Raw genomic sequence first — 20977 nt, 5'->3', positions numbered from 1 at the left:
TACCATCTGGAGCAGCCTATAGTGATGAAATACTCATGAAGGGTCTTTATTATTTTTTGGCAGTGTTTCCTTTTTAAAGAAAATATTACAAAAATTGGAAAGGTTTTGGAAAAACCGAAAGGTAGATTTTTTTATACCTCTCCTTTGAATTCACTGCAGGAGTAGTTCACTTTACTTACAGTGAGCTCAATGAGTAACTATCATTTCAGGGTATGCCTGACTCATAATACTGTCGAATAATTCATACATGTAAAAATGACAGTTGTCTCATTTACTTGTTATGCCAACACTTGTCAACCTCAGCAACACCTTTCAACCCTGTTAATGTGGTTTAAATGTGAGAGATCTAAAATGCAATTGAAGTATCCTGCATTTGATAGTAAATCAAATATGAATTTAATGTTGTACTTAAAGACAGCATATTTAGTAAGTCCTGAAGTAAAAATGGCAGATTTTATGATTTGACTGTAGTGAGGGTTTTATTGGGATTCTGATTATCTTTTAAAGGTTGATATCTAATGATTTTTAAAAATTGCATTTGAGAAAAATATTTTGGAGTAAATTATATGGAACTGAATTAATGGACGATAAAAATAGTTTAAAGAAAAATTACTTTCTAAAGAGAAGACAAGGATTATCGAATCATGAACATTATATTTTGTTTTACTTTTTATTATAAAAAATTGCAACTATTCTCAGGGTAGAAAAAATAACATTATACCCGTATATCCATCACTTATATTAAAATGTATTAATATTTTATAATATTTGCCTCATCTCTTTTGAACTTCGATTTTAAACTCACCCTCTGTATTTTTAAAGGATTATTTAATTTTAATTTTTTTTTTTGAGACAGAGTCTCACTGTCACTCTGTCACCCAGGTTGGCACATGCCAGTGCAGTGGCACAATCTTGGCTCACTGCAACCTCCAGCTCTTGGGTTCAAGTGATTCTCCTGCCTTAGGCTCCTGGCTAGCTGGGATTACAGGCGTGTGCCACCACGACCAGCTAATTTTTGTATTTTTAGTGGAGACGGGATTTCACCAAGTTAGGCTGTCTCGAAATCCTGAGTTCAGGTGATCCATTTGCCTTGGCCTCCCAAAGTGCTGAGATTACACGGGTGAGCCGCTGTGCTTGGCCAAGGTATCATTTTAAATAGATATAAAAGAAATCTTAACTTTTCCAAGTAAAATGCTACAAGTGTGGAACATTTAAAGGCAGAAAAATTTTACATTTATTTTCTAGCATATGGGAAAATTGATAGCTTCTTTCTGTGTTTTAATGATGAGTAAAGAACTAGGCTGCTTCTACGGTTTTCTCTGGAATTTTAAAAAATCAATTACCCATAAACTTACATTCTTCCGAAACACGTGAATGTGATAAGAGTCTCAATGAGCAAAAGCAAAGTGTGCTGCTATTCTAGAAAGCATTTGGCAAAGAGACTCCAGGACAAGTCTTTGTACAAAAGGGAAGTGAGAACTGGCTGGCTGTGTAGTAAGTGGATATATGGTCTCCGGTGGGAGGCAATGTGGCAGTGTTAGGGCCACGTGAATGAGGCATGAATTGGAGGTCTGATTTTTAGCAGTCACATGCCTATGGTCAAATCACAGCCGCTCTAAACCTTCAGTGTTTCCACATCTGTAACATGAATGCAATAATGCCTGCTTTGCAAACGTGTTGTGAAGGTTAGCTACACAGGTAAAGCTTTGTTGTACATACTCAATATTGGCATCTGGTTGTTGTTGTTTTTTGAAACAGTGTACTAAAAAGACCATTCATGGTGTTTGAAGTTATATGTAGGTGATGTAACAATCCCTCCTGCTCACTTACTTGCCGTGTGTCCTTGGAAAATGTCCCCCAGTCTCACAGAACCTCTGTGTCCTTAGCTGGGAAATGAGTCTAACACTATTTACTCCATGATGGTTAGTTTTATGTCTCAACCTGACTAAACTAAGCGATGCTCGCATAACTGGTATACATTCCTCCTAGGTGTATCTTTGAGAGCATTTCTGGAAAAGATTAACATTTGAATCAATAGACTAAGTAAAGAAGATTGTTCTCATTAATGTGGTTCAACGTTAGTCAATCTGCTTAAACAGAAGGAGAGCAAAGTCTGTCTTCTTGAGCTGAGACATTCAAATTCTTCTGCCCTTGGATAAGAGGTTCTTGTTATGCGGTCATCGGACTCTGGGACTTATACCATTCCCTCCAACATAGAAGCCAATTCCCATGAATGAATGAATGAATGAATGAATGAATGAATAAATAAATATGTGTGTGTGTATATGTGTATATATGTATGTATGTGTGTGTGTATATATATGTATGTATGAGTATACACACACACACACACACACATATATACACACACACATATATATGTACTTATTGGTTCTGTTTCTCTGGAGAGCCCTGACTAACCCATACTTTCACAGCATTGTTTTTGGGGGCAAGTAATAATGTTCGTGTAGCAGACTCATTATTGAAACTCTGTTCCTAGGAGTCTTGTTTTCTTGACCAATTTCGAGCTTTCAAGTTACTTTTGCAGTTTAAAAATATAGGGTTTAGTCTTCTTGATGTTTTTGCCAGTATTTGGATAAAGATGTAAAGGTCGAACGTATCAAACTTGAAAATAGCTAAATTAGGTTCAGAAGTTCTCAGCAGGCTAGAACTATAGTTAAAATGAACAAAACAATTTATATGGAAAAAAATTGAACAATATAGTAGTTTTATAAGCTCCTTGTGAGCCAATACTGTGAATGACTATTCAATTTTTTAAATTCCATTTTAGGCTAATTAATTCAGGTGCAAAGCGTAGATTCAGCAATATAAAGGTTGTTCTGTATTCAGATTGGTCAGATGAGAGCTAGAATTATGTGTCCTTTTTTTAAAGCTAAATTCCACACTTTACAAAGGACATTGAAAAGTGAGGTAGGGGCCAGGTGTGGTAGCTCACGCCTGTAATTCCAGCACTTTGGGATGCCCAGGAGAAAGGATTGCTTGAGCACAGGAGGCTGAACTGCCATGATCCATGACCGTGCAGTCCAGCCTGGGTGGCAGAGCAAGACCCTGTCTCAAAAAACAAAACAAAACAAAAAAAGCTAGATAGGGTTTCTTAAGCTATGGAACATTTTGATCAGATAATTCTTTGTTGAGGGTGGCATGGGCAGTCTCCTGTGCATTTTTAGCACATTCCTGCCTTTATCCATTAGATGCCACTAGAACTTCCATTTTCCCACCCAGAAAGCCAACAAAAATGTCCAGATATTGCCAAACATCTCCTGGAAGGCAAAATTACCCTGGTTGAGAGTGCCTGTGCTGCATGGTATACAAAGGAAGGTAAAAGGAAAGTAAAAGGCTGAGAAAGATAATCACGAAGAATCATAAGGGTAGGTGTGTCTCATTCCTAGAACTGTCCCAACTCAATTTTATTTCGTATTAAGTTTCTCTGTCTTCATCTGCCTTCCCATTAAATTTATCTTTTTGCAGTCAGAGATTGTGTTTCGTTCTTTTCGTTTTTAGTGTGCAGAATAACTCCAACTCCTAGCGTACTGTAGACTCTCAATGTTTTTATAAGATAAAGTAAACTAAACTGAAGAAAAAAACGACGGGCAGCTACTAAGGAGACATTTTCTCATGGTACTTGAGGAGCTGCCAAAGGAAGATCTATTGGATTACTCAATGAAAGAAAGAATGCTTCTTCAGAGGGCAGAGCTAATAGCAATGAATAAAAGTTATGGAGGCATAGATTTCACCTTATTTTAAGGTCAAAATTTAATAGGATATTTATACTTATTTAGCACCAATAATCCTTGAAATTACCTTGATTAGCATTGAAATAAGTGTATTTTATAATAGAATTGTAAATAAAATTGTCTCTTTAACAAAATGGGAATTAGGGCCACTGATCCCCAACACTGTTGAAAATCCACATAGAACTTTTGACTCCCCACAAACTTAACTATTAATAGACCATGTTGCCCAAAAACCTTACCAATTACACAAAAAATCAATTAACACATATTTTGCAATTTATATGTATTATATAGTATATTCTTGCCATAAAGAAAGCTAGAGAAAAGAAAATGTTATGAAGAGAATCATAAGTGGAAATACATTGTAGTATTGTATTGTATGTATTGATACCACAAGTTTAGTCATTTGTTTACCAGATGAATCTCTGAAATAGCGGGTAACTGCAGCTGCAAACCTCAGTCTATGATACATATCAAGCAATTCAGGGTTTTGTTTTGTTTTGTTTTGTTTTGTTTTTGCAATACCGTGACTTATCTGCTTCTCAGAAGCACTTCCAGCATCACTAGTGGCATTTCGTATGTGTTCCATGTTGTTATGCAAGGTTAAAAGTATTGCACTAAACAAAATGAAAAATACACGAGAAACACAAGAGATCACATTTTACTGCAATTTATTAGAGGAATGAACTGCTCATGCAGAAATGATTAGTGTCACAAAGTATTTTAAACGGATACTGGCAACACTTGAGCTCACTGCAAGAACAACAGGAAGTGACTATGAATTGATTACTGTTGTACAGTATGTACTACAGTTAAGTTTATGCGGTCATGATTTAATGCTGCATCTTTACATTTGTTTACATTTCTCTCCACCATGAATGGTGCCATGTACAGTTTGTGTTTGGGTGGGTGCATGTTTCAATAAGTTTTAACTTTGTATAGTGGATTTGTGTGTATTTTATGATAGTAGATGATAAAATAGAGTAATATCTACATAGATTTTATGCATTAATGCATACTTACCTTTTTCTTATGTTTTTGATATTCCTAGTCTAGGTGGTTTGTGTGCAACATTTTTCAAATTGTTGCAAATTTCAAAAAAATTTATATATTTTTATGTTATATAAAATGTATTATATATCATATGAAATATATTTATATTTATATATTAAATTTATATATATATTTATTGAAAAAAATTCACATGCAAGTGGACCCACATAGTTCAAAACCAAGTTGTTCAAGAATCAATTGTACAATACTATCAGAATTCTGAGGTATATTACATACATGTGTAGGATACAAAAATATTGATCAAATACAAAATTACTGATTTCCCTACTTAAAAATCTATATTTATACTCATGCAACTATTAAATAATTGACAATATGGCAAGCACTCAAAGGCATAAGAAAGAAATAAACTAAAAGAAGAGAAAGGACAAAAAATATCTCCTATATGCATATATTTGATAACTTATTAAAAATGAGTATTGAAAATGATACTGATACAAAGTATTTATCAAGTGCTTATTTTATTATAGTCATTGTGTTGTGCTTTAAATATAGTCTCATTTAATCCCTACAACACCTCAATGAAATAAGTGCTTTTATTTTCTCCAATTATATATGAAGAAAAAAATTTGCAATTACAGAGAGATAAGCATTTCAAAAGAAACTAATAGAACTTATAAACTATGTAGTGCTTTCAAAATTGTCACTTCAGAAGGGATGTACTGAATTTTTTTTTTTTTTTTTTTTTGAGACGGAGTCTTGCTCTGTCCTCCAGGCTGGAGTGCAGTGGCGGGATCTCGGCTCCCTGCAAGCTCCGCCTCCCGGGTTCACGCCATTCTCCTGCCTCAGCCTCCCGAGTAGCTGGGACTACAGGCGCCCGCCACCTCGCCCAGCTAATTTTTTGTATTTTTAGTAGAGACGGGGTTTCACCGTGTTAGCCAGGATGGTCTGGATCTCCTGACCTCGTGATCCACCCGCCTCGGCCTCCCAAAGTGCTGGGATTACAGGCGTGAGCCACCACTCCCAGACGGAATGTACTGAATTTTATATTTATTTTAATATTTCAATAATATCAGTCTTGTGAACATTTTTGGGTTGCATTCAGGGTCATTTTTTCAGTTCAATATTTGCTCTGTGTACCTGAATGTGTATCTAACCAAACTATTAAGCAGGTGACTCATCGATAGAGAATTTCATTCTTTGATTGCTATACGGTTCTTAGAAACACATTTCCGCTCTCTTTTATCTGACAAGGACTTCCATTTTATTGTCAGTATGAGGACAAATTCAAAATACACATGAGGTTTCCCAAAATATCTTAAAAATAGTACAGAAACTTGTATCTATGAGATTATTTTCAAATTATATTCAACATTCATTTAAAATTTTCCTTAGCATTCTTACCTGTGGTCAAACCTTACAACTAAAGTATCTTGAGGTGTGGAGGAGTCGGCTCTGTGAGAGTGCTGGCAGACACTGCCTGGAGCAAACACTAATGCAATGGAGGCTTTTTGTTTGTTCGTTTTCCTTGGAGAAGAGTAGCCTGAGAAAGACAGTAGTGTTCCAGTCTGGAAAGCCATATATTAATTAATGATATTTCCCATTAAATTAAGGAGAGGACAAGAGGGTTGAATTCAAGCAGGATGGTTTAGGTTGCAAATTTTGAGGATGATAGGGCATTTTAACTGTAAAGGCCAGGAGACGTTAGAATATATTACTGAGGGAATTTGAGTGTGACAAAGTTTCTTTCATATGACAATCTATTGGCATTTATTTCTAATTATTATTGTCTCTTTGCTACTGAAGTTATTTTTGAATGAAAAGCATTCATTCATGCCATATCTCTTCTACATAGAATTTTTAGATGTAAAAATTAATTTAAAATTTATAGCGTTTAACCAGGGGTGAATAAAACTCAATTCTGCAACATTTATTCATATAAAGACCATGGTCCTAATTATCTAGGAAAGTCAAAGAAGGCCTAAAGAGACCCACGTGGCTTTTGTAGATTTATTGTAGGAACTTAGGTGTCTGCCTTTTCTCTCCATGTTTTAAGTAGAGTTGTCAGATTTAGTAAATATAAATACAGGATGCCCAGTTAAATATGAATTTTAGATAAGCAATGATTAATATTTTAGTATATATCTGTCCCCAAGACTATATTCTTATAATAAAAAATGTTATTTATTGTTTACCTAAAATTCAAATTTAACTAGGCATCCTGTATTTTATCTGGCAGCATTAGTTATGGGGGGGGCATATGTGGATTAATCTTGGTGCTAATGAAGCTTAAGTTTTCAGGGCTACTCACTGGCAGGCTTTTGTTTAAATCTAATGTTGTCTTTGTAAATTTCCAGTCTTTTCTTTGAGAGCCTTCTTCCCAATTATATAAACCTGAGACTCCACAAAATTTAGATATGCCCCTGCAGGGGAAGTAATATGAGGAGACAGTCAACAAGGTGACAGAAGAAGTAAATTTAGCAGGCTTGAGGAGATTGTTGATGCCCTTGTCACATTCGGAAATTATTTTCCAGGAGATAATTAAATAATCACTGGGCCTCGAGGCATCTTTGTAGTTGAAACTTGACTGTCATTGTAAAGGGAAGAGACAGGAATAAGTTTTCCCCTTTGTTGCTATAGACTAAGAGTGAAAACTTCAATGCTCTGAGAAAGTCAGTAAAATTTCTTTTTCCATGGATACAATCAGCAAATGAAGACTCAATAATTTTGTTTCTACTTACCAAATTCAACTCTTCAGATCTCATAGACTTTAAATGCCTAAAGGAAGTTATAAAATAAAAAATGAGAATGGCAAACAAGTGTCTTCCAGAAAAGCAGATCTGGCTTTATTCTAAGGCTCATTCACAAAAAGGCAAAGCTAAATGTTTATCTCCCTCCTTGATGCAGTGCCCTCCTTTGTGTAATAAATCACGGAAATGACTCAGCTCCCTTACATTTAATAGAGACTATGAGGGTGATAATCCTCTTTTTAATCACTCAGGACACTGCCTGATTCTTAGAGTCCACAGTTTTGGGAGTGCTATTGATGGGAGTGCTATTGAAGTGCTGTTGGTTAGATTTTCAGGTTAAATATTTTGTGGCTTCAAGAAGCACAAAAACGATGTAAGGAAGTTCACCTAGGTGCCTGATATGGATTAAGGGAACTTCTCTTCATTCAAGAAATTAATTCAGCAAATATTTGCTGTGTGTCTTCTAAGTGTCAGACACTGTGCTAGGAATGGGATTGTTTTGGGTTTTCAGTACTTAACTGGGAATTAATTGATGGAGGGAGCAAATGCTTTTAAAGCACAGAGCTATTTAGACTCCATAAATGAGCATTACATATTTGGCATAATAGAGCCTGCCATATACTATATATACTGGATAATTGTTCTCAATTTTTTACAGCTTTGTGCCATTGACAAGACTTCCACCAGTGTATATGAAATATATGCGCCTGCCCAATGGATGTTAGGCTTGATCACATGCCTTCCCTTGGCCCCTGGAATGTCAGTGTGCATGATGTAGAAGAGGCTTGAAATGTGTTTGTGTGGTCTGGCTTATCTTCTAGTACTACTGTGACCCACCATGGAAAGAACATTCACCTGATAATCACCAGTCATAGGAAAATGATAAACACAGTAAAAGGAGAAAAATCAGTGGTTATGGTTGTAAGCCATTAATATTTGGGGTTGTTTTTCATGCAGTATTATGATGGCAATAGCAGATTAGCATAGACAGTAAGACAAGTATACAAATAAATGTAAGTTAAGATAAATTGAGATGTGTTTATAGACGCAAAATGCAATATGATTTTCAGTGGTGGAAAAGCATACATTTGATATGGAGAAATATTTGGGAAAAGCCAAGTTTGAGGTCAGCCTTGAACAATTTCAACAGGCAAAAAATGTCATCGGAATTAATGAATACTTCAAGTAATCTGAAGCTTTGTAGGTGGTGCAGAATTGGTTCATCTTTCAAAAGCCTTTCTATGTTGGGAAACTGAATATGGTATTGACTTCCAAAGGGGGCATTAAAGTGTACCTGAGTGTGTTGACTCAGTCCAGTGCCCTCTGGACTTTCTGAAACCATCCCAGAGTCTTTCCGAAATCTTCCCATCCATGGATGGGGACTGGTGGTAGATACCCTATGGCCTGATGCTACTTGCTGATACTCTCCAGCATTCTGTAGTTAACCAATATAGCAGCCAAAGGCTTTCATGTGCTCCACCTGGAGAATCTTAGATTTTAGATTCTTTTGAATCCCTTTTAGATTTAACAATTATTTATTCCAAGCTTCTTATATGCAGTTTATTTTCCATATATTTTCTCTCTTAATCTGCACAGAAACCTTTTGCATAGTGTTACCATCTCCACTTTACTTACAATAGATCTGAGGACCAGACAGGTTATAAAGGAAATGCTCAGGTTACACAACTACCTACTCAATGCCTAGACCAGGACCCTGACGTGAACATTAGGCACCTGATCTACAATAGGAACCTGGTCTTATTAAAAATCTTTATGGGACTTTTCTAGAAGCAATTCCAGAGTATACAGGATGTTGTTGAGCACCTTTATATATAAAGTAATAATTATGAAATCTAGGTTTATTCAGTAAATCTAACTTTTCTAGAGGAGGCTCTAGAAAGTTGCAGAGTAAGACTATCCAGAGCTAATCTGTGTTTACTGGCTTTACTTCAAGCTATTCTAGTCCACACACAGCTCTCAATTCACCTATGAAGTTATTGAAATTTGGCTTGAGATTTGAAACTTGGTTTTGAGATTCTCAAAGCATCTTTACAATTAGAGAGTAGAGAAAATTATTCAGTGATTGACCTGATGAATCATTTTCTTCCTGGGGTTTTCAGTCTTCTCTTATTTGCTTCTAGGACTTTTATTCATTGTATTCAAAAAGCTTTCACTCTTCTTTGCATCACAAATAATATCTTTCCCTATGCAGAGTGTTATAAGCATTATCTGTTAAAGCATACCTGTTAGAAACCTAAAATTGGAATTCAGTGCCTGGAAGCAGGGGGTCCTTTATAGATAGCTGAAGACTTTGAAATTAGTTTTTCCTTGTGATTCAACAGGTCTTGAATGTTGTGACCTTGATTTAATATTTATTGAGCTTCCACAAGGTGCTAAGCCTTCAAGATACAGAACAAATCCCATTTTTTCGATTAAGTTTTTACCTGATTTAATTTGTCTTATTTATATTTATTAAAGCCCCAGCAATGTCGTTACAGATGTACTCACAGATCTGTTTCACATGCAGCATGGTCAAATAACGAGGGAAAAAAGAAAACACAGACTCATGCCCACAAATTATAAATGTTTTGTAGAAACAATAACTCATTCATTGATTTCATGAAACCTATGGCTTAGCTTTTTTCCTTGCACGGGTGAAATTATAGAGACTGACAATGCTTTGGTTTAAAATTTTATTTTAGAAGGTTAATAATGATATTTGAGACTGTACCATCTTATTATTATGCTAATCAACAAAGCCACTCTAAGTCTATTTTGAAAATGAACCTTCTTCTCCATTACAAAAAATTAATAATAGTCTCAGAATTTGTCATCTTAATGTTGAATCATAATAACCTTTAATTTGAGGACAAATTATAGAGAGATTTATAAACAGCAGTTATTGTCTTCTTAAAGGTCTTTGTCTTTATAGATAAGTTATAGCTAACTACCATCAGTAGCTCTTCTGTGGAAATGTCTTGGGGGTCCCAGGCCTGCATTTAATGTCAGAGGAAAAACAGGCAATATTCAAAGTCAATAGAACTGAACATCTCCTGTTCAACAATGTGGAACTGAAGATCATTAACAGATTGAAAAATTGCAAAACAAAGTTTCTAAAGATATTTGGAACACTGAGCATTCTGCATAATAATCCATAATAGGACTAGCAGTCAGTGTTCCATAGAATATCTGCTTTAAAATTAACTGTTGGCACTTTATTTTTAGAACCTGATTCTTTATTCAGTGTGATTTGGGACAGGCCAGATGTTAGTTCGATGTCTAGTTCTTTCTCATTAAAGCTGTAGATGCCATAAAAAGAGAACTCCTTAGCCTGAAAAAAAAAAAAAAAAAAAAAAAAAAAGAACTCATTGAAATGGTGCTATGTACCTTAGAAAATACAAAGAAAGTAGAAGCATTAATAGGAAAAGGATAAAAGTTAAAGTTCTATTATTTTTCTCCAGTGTTAGAATTCTTCTCAGTATCCCAGTACATCATCTTGAAAAACCCCTGACATAAATATGTCTTATTTTAGAGGCCACTGCCTTAAATCTACTAGCTTGACTGTTAGTATTTTAGATCATCTGGAGAGATACCAAAACTTGTATTTGATATCACTGTATAGCTAAGCTCAGGTGTGTAATCATTCCTTTTGTTCCTAGAAGATGACTGTTACAGAAACTTAAATGTGACCACTTACATGTAAAAAGAAAATAAGTAACTGTCTCTTCGTGGGGTACAATTATTGTTAATTTTGCCAAAATTGTTGGCTTTGACTTTATTCACATGATCAGGATTACTGTGATCCATTGATAATAGATGTTTCCAAAGTTGAGCAAAAGACTTGAAACCATCTTGGACTGTTAAAAAGTGCTGAAGGCAAACTAGAATTCACTTTATCTTTATTTTGTTTACCTTCTAGTTGCACCATGTTTTACATGAATAGTCAGCCCCAGAGATAGAGAGCCAAGGGTGCAGTAGGCCTGAAAGTGGGAATTTATGGACACATGATTTCTTTCTGGTCTGATTGGGTTGTCAGTTTCACTGGAGAAGATATCTGGGAAAGGCCCAGCTATTACGTGACTACCAAAGGAGATCATGCATTGGGGAATGGGAATGAAGTTTTCCTTGAGCTCTCCAGTCTTGCATCATGGCTCTCCAGGTATTATTTTGATGAAATATTTTCCGCTTTAAGAACACTACATTAAAGGGAATATTTCCTTATTAATATGCCTTTAGTTACAAGTAATGTTAATAGGTGTTAAGTGAGCAAGTATTTCTATGGCCACATGCATTTGGAAAAGAACTTGTTATTCAAAGTTTAACAGTCCTTCATAGGCTACTCTGCACATTACTCTCTGATGGAGGAATGTGCATGCATTTATCTTACAAAGTCAACTCTTACTGGGTTTCAGAGTTGCTATCTGCTTAGATCTCACCAGAATAATGTTCCATGAAACATATGCTGAGAAATGCTGGTCCATAGGGATCATGTTTCCAGGACAAGCCTTCTAAGGATGAGGGTCTAACAGAACCATTCCTAGTTTTGGTATTTCGGTTTTATGCAGCAGTTAGAAGGTATATTAAAACAAAATAATACAACAACTGAGTTGAGATCAGGCACTTAACACTCACAGATTTTATTTATTCATCAAGCATTTACTTAGTGCTCACTTGGTTTGTTTATCTCTATCTCACAGGATTCAAAAATGAGTGAAGCATAGCATCTTTCCTGCATAAACATTAAAAAAAGAACAAAGAAAGTGAGAGAGGAGTCTTCTATCCACTTCTAAATAGAACAAAATGGTATCTCAGTGCCCTTAACTTTGAAAATGAAACAGAGCTTCTAGATCATCTCAAGATTTTGCAGCTTTGGAGAAAGCACGCTGTAGGACTCATGGCATAGTGAGCTGCATTTTTGCCATGAGCGTCTGTATTAGGAAAATCTGGAGACTGCCCTCTCAAATGGCTCCTTGGGCCATGGATCATGGCTCAGGGGATGGGAGGAGGCAAGTCTAGGAGGGCCTGCCTGTGAGCTCAGGTGAGATGCCTTTGAGGCCACTAGGGAGAAGGTAGGCCAGAGTCATTGATGGGATTTGAATAGTGAAGGGGGTAATAAGCCAATGAAATCTGGATTGCTCAACTTAATATAAGCACATAAGTACTGTGTGAGGAAAATATGGAGAAAACAGATTTTCTTCTGCTGTCATCCCACAATAATGAACACAGAAGGCTTCTGTGACCAAATGTGGGTCCTCCCCTGCACCCCACACACCAAGCAAGAGATCAATTCTGCAATGGACACAAGCATTGGGTATCCTCCACTTCAATCCTGACACCATCTACCTGGAGATAGCAGCAGATACCGCAGGTTGTGGGCTCCGTCCCACAAGACTGCCCTCGAATTTGGATGCCAATCACAAGCCCCAGGTGGTTTTATCTGTGCTTCTGACTGACTGGCTGTAAATAGAAGTTCCCACAATTCCCTTCTTCTGTTCAATTAGTTTGCTAGAGTGGCTCACAGAACTTGTTACAGATAGTTAGACAGGCACGAGTGGGGCAGGAGAGGGTCCTCCCCCACCTACTAGGAATGTTGGGTGATGGTTTGACAATTATCACATTGCCTCTCTAAAAGTGATAGGTTGGCAGCCGGTGCCAGGGAAAGGCCATTTCCTCATGGTCTATACCTGTTGCACTAAAATGTTAATTGAATGCAGATGCCAGTCGGGAGCAAATTTCTGGGCATGCACAGTAAGAGACAAAATGGCTGAGTATGATCTTCTGGGCACACTCCACCAGAAAAGGGAAGAAAAGCCTCAGATGGGCATGTGTACAACTTCCTAAACACACTGCATGTGCTCACTTCCCAAGCATAAGGAGGGCACTGTGCATGCAGGCAGCCCACCCTAAAGGTAGAATCATGGGAAAGGGGCCAGCCTATGAAGTCCTAGGATCAAGGTTAAAGATCACACTTGTTCTTCAAGTTACCTGCTTGGGTCTCTTCCAAGAATACTTTCCTTTCTTTTCTGTTCTAAAGCTTTTTAAAATAAACTTCCACTCCTGCTCTGAAACTTGCCTAGGTCTCTTTTTCTGCCTTTGCCCCTCAATTGAATTATTTTTTTCAGAGGAGGCAAGAATTGAGGTTGTTATCGATCCACATGGAGTCACTGCTGGCAGCCTGGATAACTTCCACTGGTAACAAACTCAGGGAAACACGTAGGTTTACAGGTTTATTGCAAAGAACGTAACAAAGGATGTAGATAAAGACATGGGGAGGTCAAGGTATGGGGAAGATGCATGGAGCTTCCCTGCCCTCTCTGGGCATGCCGCCTTTCAGGAACCTTCATGTGTTCAACTGTCTGGAAGTTCTGTGAACCCTGTCCCTTTGGGTTGTTATGGAGGCTTCATTATACAAGAGTGATTGATCAAACCATTGGCCATTGGAAATCAACTCAACCTTTAACCCTTCTCCATTCCCTGGAGGTTGAGGGGAGGGGCTGAAAGTCCCAACCCTCTAATCCTGCCCTAGTCTTTCCAGCGGCCAGGCCCCATACTGAAGCTACTTAGGAGCTGCCAACCATCAGTCAATTCATTAGCATATAAAAAGGTATCACTTTGGATATTCTAAGGATTTTAGGAGTTGTATGTGAGAAAATAGGAAAGAAGACCAAATAATCATTTTACACTATCACAAGTACTCCGTCTGGTGAGATATAGAAAACCCAAATCTCTTAGAGCAATAATCTCAAGAAAAGTTTATAAGGTGTCCTTGTATTTAAAAAAAAAATTAATTTTATCATAGTTAAAAAAATTGGGGAGAGTAGAATGTAAGAAAAAATGTCTGAATTTCACAGACAGGCTTAGCCTTGACACATGCTGGCCGTGTTACTGAGCATGCTACATTAAGTTCTCTATGTATAAATGTTTTTTTTTTTTCATTTATTACAAAGGTCTAAGACCTATCCTCATATCTATTGTGGATATTAAATGAGATACTACACATAAATTAACAAACACGTAGTAGATATTCAGTAACCATTGGTTTCCTTCTTCAGACATTACATTGTCTGAAGCTATGATTAAAGTGATCATAGCTGACCGATTTCTTGATGTGAGAGAAATGGTAGGCTTTCTTTTAAAGATGGGAGAAACTTTAGAAGGATCAGCTGGTATGTAGCAAGGAGCTACACTAAGGTTGGAGGAGAATTATAAGGGCAGGGGAGGTGGGACGGGGTTGTGAATTGTACCCATCCACCAATGGTGAAAGCACACTTATTTCTTAGAAATTTGTAATCACAACTGAGATCATTCTCTGATGTAGCAGAGAAAATATAATATCTAAACTTACAACTATTGGGATCACTTTCTCTACCTGGGTGACTAGAGAAGCAGAGGAGGCCACTCTAAAGAAAGAGGAGGGAAGAATTAGGCCAAAAAAAAAAAAAAAAAAAAAAAAGTCCAGATGTGAAAGCCAGCCTAAGTTCCTGCTTCTGTTTGTTTCTGGGGATCAGATGTGTTCTCTCCTTAGCTTGTGTAATCAAATCCCATATCATTACATCAAATTTCTACTTTTAAGCATAAGCTAGTACTTCTTACCTAAAGACCACAGAGCAGGAAATTAAGCAGTTTCCGCAATTTATGGCACTCTGAAGATTGTAGCAGGTAATTCACACTTTAGGCCCTGACCTTGTGAAGAAGGTGAATATGGTTTGGATGTGTTTCTCTTCCAAATATCATGTTGAAATGTGATCCCCAATGTTGAAAATGGGGCCCGGTGAGAGATACTTGGGTCATGGGGGCAGATCCCTCATGGCTTGGTGCTGTCTTTGAAATAATGAATGGGTTCTTGCTCTGAGTTCCTGTGAGATCTGGTTGTTGAAAACACTGTGGCACCTGCCCCACCCTTGCTCCCTCTGTCTTGCTCCCACTCTCACTGTGTGACATGCCTGCTCCGCCTTCACTTTCTGCCGTGATTGAAAGCTTCCTGAGGCCCTCATGAGGAGCGGATGCCAGTGCCATGCTTCCTGTACAGCCTATAGAACCAGGAGCCAAATAAACCACTTTTCTTTATAACTTTCCCAGCCTCAGGTATTTCATTATAGAAATGCAAAAACAGACTAACAGAGGAGAGCATTTTAATAAGGGCAGAATTTTAAGATGCATAATGGACTTTCCAGAGCAGTCAATAATTTTAGTTCTTAAGTTCTGTGAGTAAAGAATTGATTATACCTTCAGGTATGAATGATTCTTTAGATTCCTGATTCTAACGGAGAAGATTCAGTTTAATCAGAGATTTTCTGGACTCAAAATCAGCGGAGCATAATTGTAATTGTCATAATAGCTCTATTATTCCTTCTGTTGAAAAACCTTAAGGCATTCTTCCTTACCAGAACACAGTGACATTGGAGGTGGCCTTCCTTAATAAAATACTCTGCTTACTTCCTTTTCCATCTGGCAGTAGTTGTTTTGGGGACAGGACTCAACAGGCCCAGTGAGAAGGTTTTGCTCTCTCAACCAGCAGCTTTTGCTTAGTCCTCATTTACTTGATTGGTTCTAAAATGTAGAATAAAAGTTTGTACAATCAATATTTTCAGTTGACTCTTAACCTTTATTCACTTTAAGGTTTTCTTGAAATTTCCATTTCAAAAGAAGGGAAAAGCAAACCTTCAGTGGTCACAGTGGTCGGGCCTCTCTTCTTCCCACTGCCTGGCACTGCAAGTGGCCAGTTCACCCTGGGCATTTTGGCCAAAGGCAGTTTAGAGAGCTCCTCTAAGCCCCACCTGCTGCTCTGTGCATTAGGGTCAAACCTGGTGTCATGGCACTTTCACTGCCTAGCCAGCTCAGGGCAGAAGTCACCTGGTATCTGGTCTAGATGCTCCTCATGCCCCCAAATTGCCCTGTCCAAGCACTAGCTTTAACCTTTTAGAGAAATAAAATCAACCATTGACCAGTGTCATCAGAGAATGAGAGAAAAAGTGAAATCAGAGCAAAACGAAAAGGATTTTAGAAAGGGGAAAAAAAAAATAATTTCCCTGGCTAGGCCATTTTCTACTGATCCCACAAAGACAGCTTAAATGTTCTTACTTATCTGATTTAAAAGAATTGAAGGAGGAGGCAAGGGGCACTTCTTGATATTTCCTGATGAGGACTGAGCCCACCTCTTAGTTGAGAGTTATCCCTTAAATTGCCTGTGGCAGTTCTTTCAGAAATATGGTTACTACAAGATGATTGTGTCAGAGGTCATATGTTTTGGTTTTGTGATTGCTTCTCTAAGCCTTCAAATCATTCTGCAATTAACAGAATGGATTAAGCAAAAGCTGCTGTGCCTTCTCACTGGGCCTGTTAAATCCTGTCCCCAGAACAACTACTGCCAGATAGAAAAGGAAGTAAGCAGGGTATTTTGTTAAGGAAAGCCACCTCCAATGTCACTGTGTTTTGTGTCTCTGAGCTACTTTAGGGAATAAAATCTTAATGTTTTGTATATTTTGTTTTGGGGATACATGTTTAAAAATTCATATATTCATATCTTGTGAGAGGCACTTTTCTAGATTCTGGGGATAAAGAAGGAACAAAGATAGGTGAAATATTTGTTCTCAAATGCTTAAATTCTGGAAGAGGCAAACACAAGCATATAATAAAAAAGTAGATGTTAAATGTTTTTCACAGAATTAAGATTAATCAATGTGATAAAGTGACTGTATGGCTGAATTAGGTTATCACCCTTTTCAGAATAGGTGACATAAATCAAGATCTGAAAGAAGATATGGAACCAGCCACACAAAGACCTTGAATGAAGGCATTCCAGGCAGAGGGAGCAGCTAGTGCAAGGCAGTAAAAAAGGAATAAACTGGCTGTGTCCAAGAAACAGCAAGAAGGTGGAGCACAGTGGGTGAGAGAAAAGCATGAGCAAGATGAGACAGGCTCGTAGGTGGGGAGCAGGGTTGTACAGGGCTTACCAACCAGATTAAGAAATTGGGATTTTATTCGGGTGCAATGGGAATGTCTTAGAGTGTTTTAAATAGAATAATGACATTAGTTTGAATTACGTTATTTTAAAAATAACTCTGCTTCTTTGGTGGGTGGATTACAGGAAAGCAAGCAGGAAAATGTAGAAACCAGTTAGGAGGTCTTTTAATGGTTCACCCTGTAGGTAATAACAGCCTGAACAATGATGTTTATGGGAAACATGGAGTACATATATAGGCTGTGGATATGCATTTGAGGCTGAATTAATAGCATTTGTCAATGTATTACATGGCGTGTGTGTGTGTGTGTGTGTGTGTGTGTCCCTGCATATGTGAGAATACATACACTTCGGGAAGGATAGAGTTAAGAGATGAACAAAGATAATTTCTGGACATTTTGCTTGAACACTTGGGAGACTTTTGGCATTATTTACTGAAATGGAAAAGTTGAGGGGGAAATAAGCTTGGTTGACGCAGATGGTAAGAAATCAAGATTTTGCTTCTGAGACATGCCAATTACATATCTACTTTAGAATAAAATAAGTATGGAATCATAGGAGATAAAAATGTGAGACTCATTAGGATCAAGATGGTGTTCCAAACCATGAGACTAAAAAAGAAAACAGAAATAATGGGTCTAAGAAAGAGTATTGGGAACCAACGTTTGTTCGTTCGTCCCTTCGTTCGTTCGTTCATTCATTCATTCATTCATTCATTCATTCATTCATTCATTTTCTTGAAACCAAAGGTTTCCAATCAGGTTGCTGACTGGTCTTTATTTATATATAACCCCAGATTTCTTTTTTCCTCATTTGTACAAATTTGAGGACAAGTGCAGTTGTGTTCCATGCATCTATTGTATGGTGGTGAAGCCTGGGCTTTCAGTGTATTCATCACTCAAATGTGTACATACATTGCACTCTTTAGGTAATTTCTCATTACTCATCCCCTCCCATCCACCCACCCTTCTAAGTCTCTGATGTCTCTTATTCCATACTTGATGTCTGTGTGTTTACGCTATTTAGCTCCCACTTATTAGTGAAAATATGCATATTTAACTTTCTGTTTCTGAGCTATTTCACTTAGGATAACGGCTCCTAGTTCCATCCAAATTGCTACAAAAGACACGAGTTCATTCTTTTTAATGGCCAAGTAGTATTTCACGGTGTATAAACATACTACATTTTATTTACTCAATCATCCATTGATGGACCCTTGGACACGTAGGTTGATTCTATATCTTTGTGATTGTGAATAGGGCACTGACATTTAGAAGTCAATCAGAAGTGAATTGAGATTCAGCAAAGGAGATAGAAAAGGTGTAGTCAGTGATGTTAGCAGAAAGTCAGGAGAGACCAGCCTTACACAATCAAAAAAAAAAAAGTGTACCAAAAAAGGGAGTCAAATATACCCAAGTCCCTAAAGGTCAAGAAACTACAAAAAAAGCTAGTATTGGCTATATTCTAAACAGTTGATTGCTGGATCATCTGGTAGTTCTATTTTTAATTTTCTGAGGAAGCTCCATGTTGTTTTCTGTCATGGCTATACTACTTTACATTCCTATCAGCTGTGCCTGAATGTTCCCTATTCTCCACATCCTCACCAGCATTTGTTATTTTTGTTCTTCTGCTTAGAGCCATTCTAACTGGGGTGAGATGATATCTTATTGTGGTTTTGATTTACATTTCCCTGATGATTAGTGATCAATTGTATATTTGAATATGAGACGCAAACAGAGGCTACCACTGGGTATATTAAAATTTACCCCCAAACACCCCCCAAAACAAAAAATCAAAACAGGAAATAATGGCAAAACATTAACTAAAACAAAGGTAGTAGATACTGAGTTAATGGAGATGGAAACAGAGTTCTGGGTTAGTGGGGCTGCCGTTTTCAAAACCAAGGAGGGAGGGTAGTGAAGCCAAATATGAGTCATTGAAGGCTTGGTGAGTGTCTTTGGAGAGGGATCAACTCATGAAGACCTCACTTTTATCTTCTTAAAAATTATTCAGAGGGGGTTCTTGATTCTAGTAGAGTAGCTAATCTGAAGACTTTCTCCCCACTTTCTTGCTGATTATATCAAATTCATTAAGATGCCTTGATTGTAGGATAAAACACTCAATTTATCAGCTAATAAGAAAGAGTGATACGTGCTAATTAAGCAATGGCACAGTGTTTTATTTTCAAAGTTATAATTATGTTGTTTACTCATTGAAATAGCTTTTTTAGACTAATTTGCTCATGGAATTAAATAGATATCACTCTTGTGTATACCTAAAACTAGCAATTACATATAAAGAGAATTGGTTAAATATTTTTAAAACTTCTTTACATTTGGAGTCTAACTCTTTTATATTGCTTTTCAACTCAGCAAAGTCATCCATATTTTTGCACATGATATTATAACCTATGCCATTAAGAGCATTATAGCATTTCTTAAAAGCATTTTGAAGTTTTCTTCCAAGTTACTAACTTATGAATTTTGAAACTGATGTTTTTACATTTGACTAATTTATAGCTTTATTTAACCTTACTGAATCATGCATCACTGAATATTAAACAGTTTCTCTTCAAAATCAGCATTAAATTTCTGACAAACTAATGTTTTCTGTCTTAATGATAGTTTTACGTGATTAATAGATATATCAGTCAGTCTCTTGTTGCTGTGAAATTTCTTTCATTGACTTTGAGGAATTTTTCACTTTCTCTTGCCTTCAGGTACATTGCTTGGCATGCAGTACCAACAGTGCATAATTCATTTGAATGCATGATGATATATACTACTATGACCAAGTTTGCATATGCATGCACAGACAATGGCAATTTATAATGAATTACATCTGGCCCACAACAATTATAAACTCCATTGGTTTCAAAAATGTTAAAATGTGAAAAAAATGTACATTTTAAAATCAATATAACATGAATTTACTTCTCATGTTCTGGGTCCTTTTGCATAAGAGAATTACACAGGAAATAACATGTTAATTGTTTTATAATGACATTTTTGCCTTATTTATCAATCACATATTAATTTACGTAACGGAAATCCAGATAGCCACTTTTTAAAAACTAAATCAGAAAGAAAAAAAGAAACACACATAGCAAATCAGAATGTACTGAATTTCTAGCTTATCTTATAGCTAGGGAGTGGCTATATGACAGTTCTGTCCGTTGATATGTAAATTGATTTCTCCTGGATTTCTTGGGAAAGTTTTTACATTCCAAAGGGACATATGAAGCTGATACAACCACCCACACCACTAATCTGACTTTGAACATAGACTTGTCTGTAGACGCAGTGCCATCTTGCAACCATTGGGTAATACCCAGGTGAGTGGGAGCCAACATAAGATGGCAGAACAGAATAACACACTTGGTTAGGAGTAGTTTCACTGGGAGGCAAGTGAATCACCTGAGGTCAGGAGTTCAAGACCAGCCTGGCCAACATGGTGAAGACGTTTAGTAGAGAACATCTTCCTATACATATATATAA

The 20977-nt window shown here is 36.9% G+C and overlaps 1 long non-coding RNA gene across 1 annotated transcript in view; it reads left to right on the top strand.

Moving 5' to 3' along the window:
• LOC139359230 (uncharacterized) overlaps positions 1–17891 on the top strand; it is a 28504-nt gene extending 10613 nt beyond the window's left edge. The window contains exons 2-3 of the long non-coding RNA XR_011615149.1: positions 12217–12557; positions 17183–17891. This is a non-coding gene — a long non-coding RNA (uncharacterized lncRNA). The remainder of the gene's footprint in view (positions 1–12216; positions 12558–17182) is intronic.
• The last annotated feature ends 3086 nt before the right edge of the window (positions 17892–20977 follow it).

Source organism: Macaca nemestrina, chromosome 16, assembly GCF_043159975.1.
Source record: "Macaca nemestrina isolate mMacNem1 chromosome 16, mMacNem.hap1, whole genome shotgun sequence".
Classification (NCBI taxonomy): domain Eukaryota; kingdom Metazoa; phylum Chordata; class Mammalia; order Primates; family Cercopithecidae; genus Macaca; species Macaca nemestrina.
Note: the sequence above shows the minus strand (reverse complement) of the source record. Positions and strands in the feature narration are given on the sequence as shown.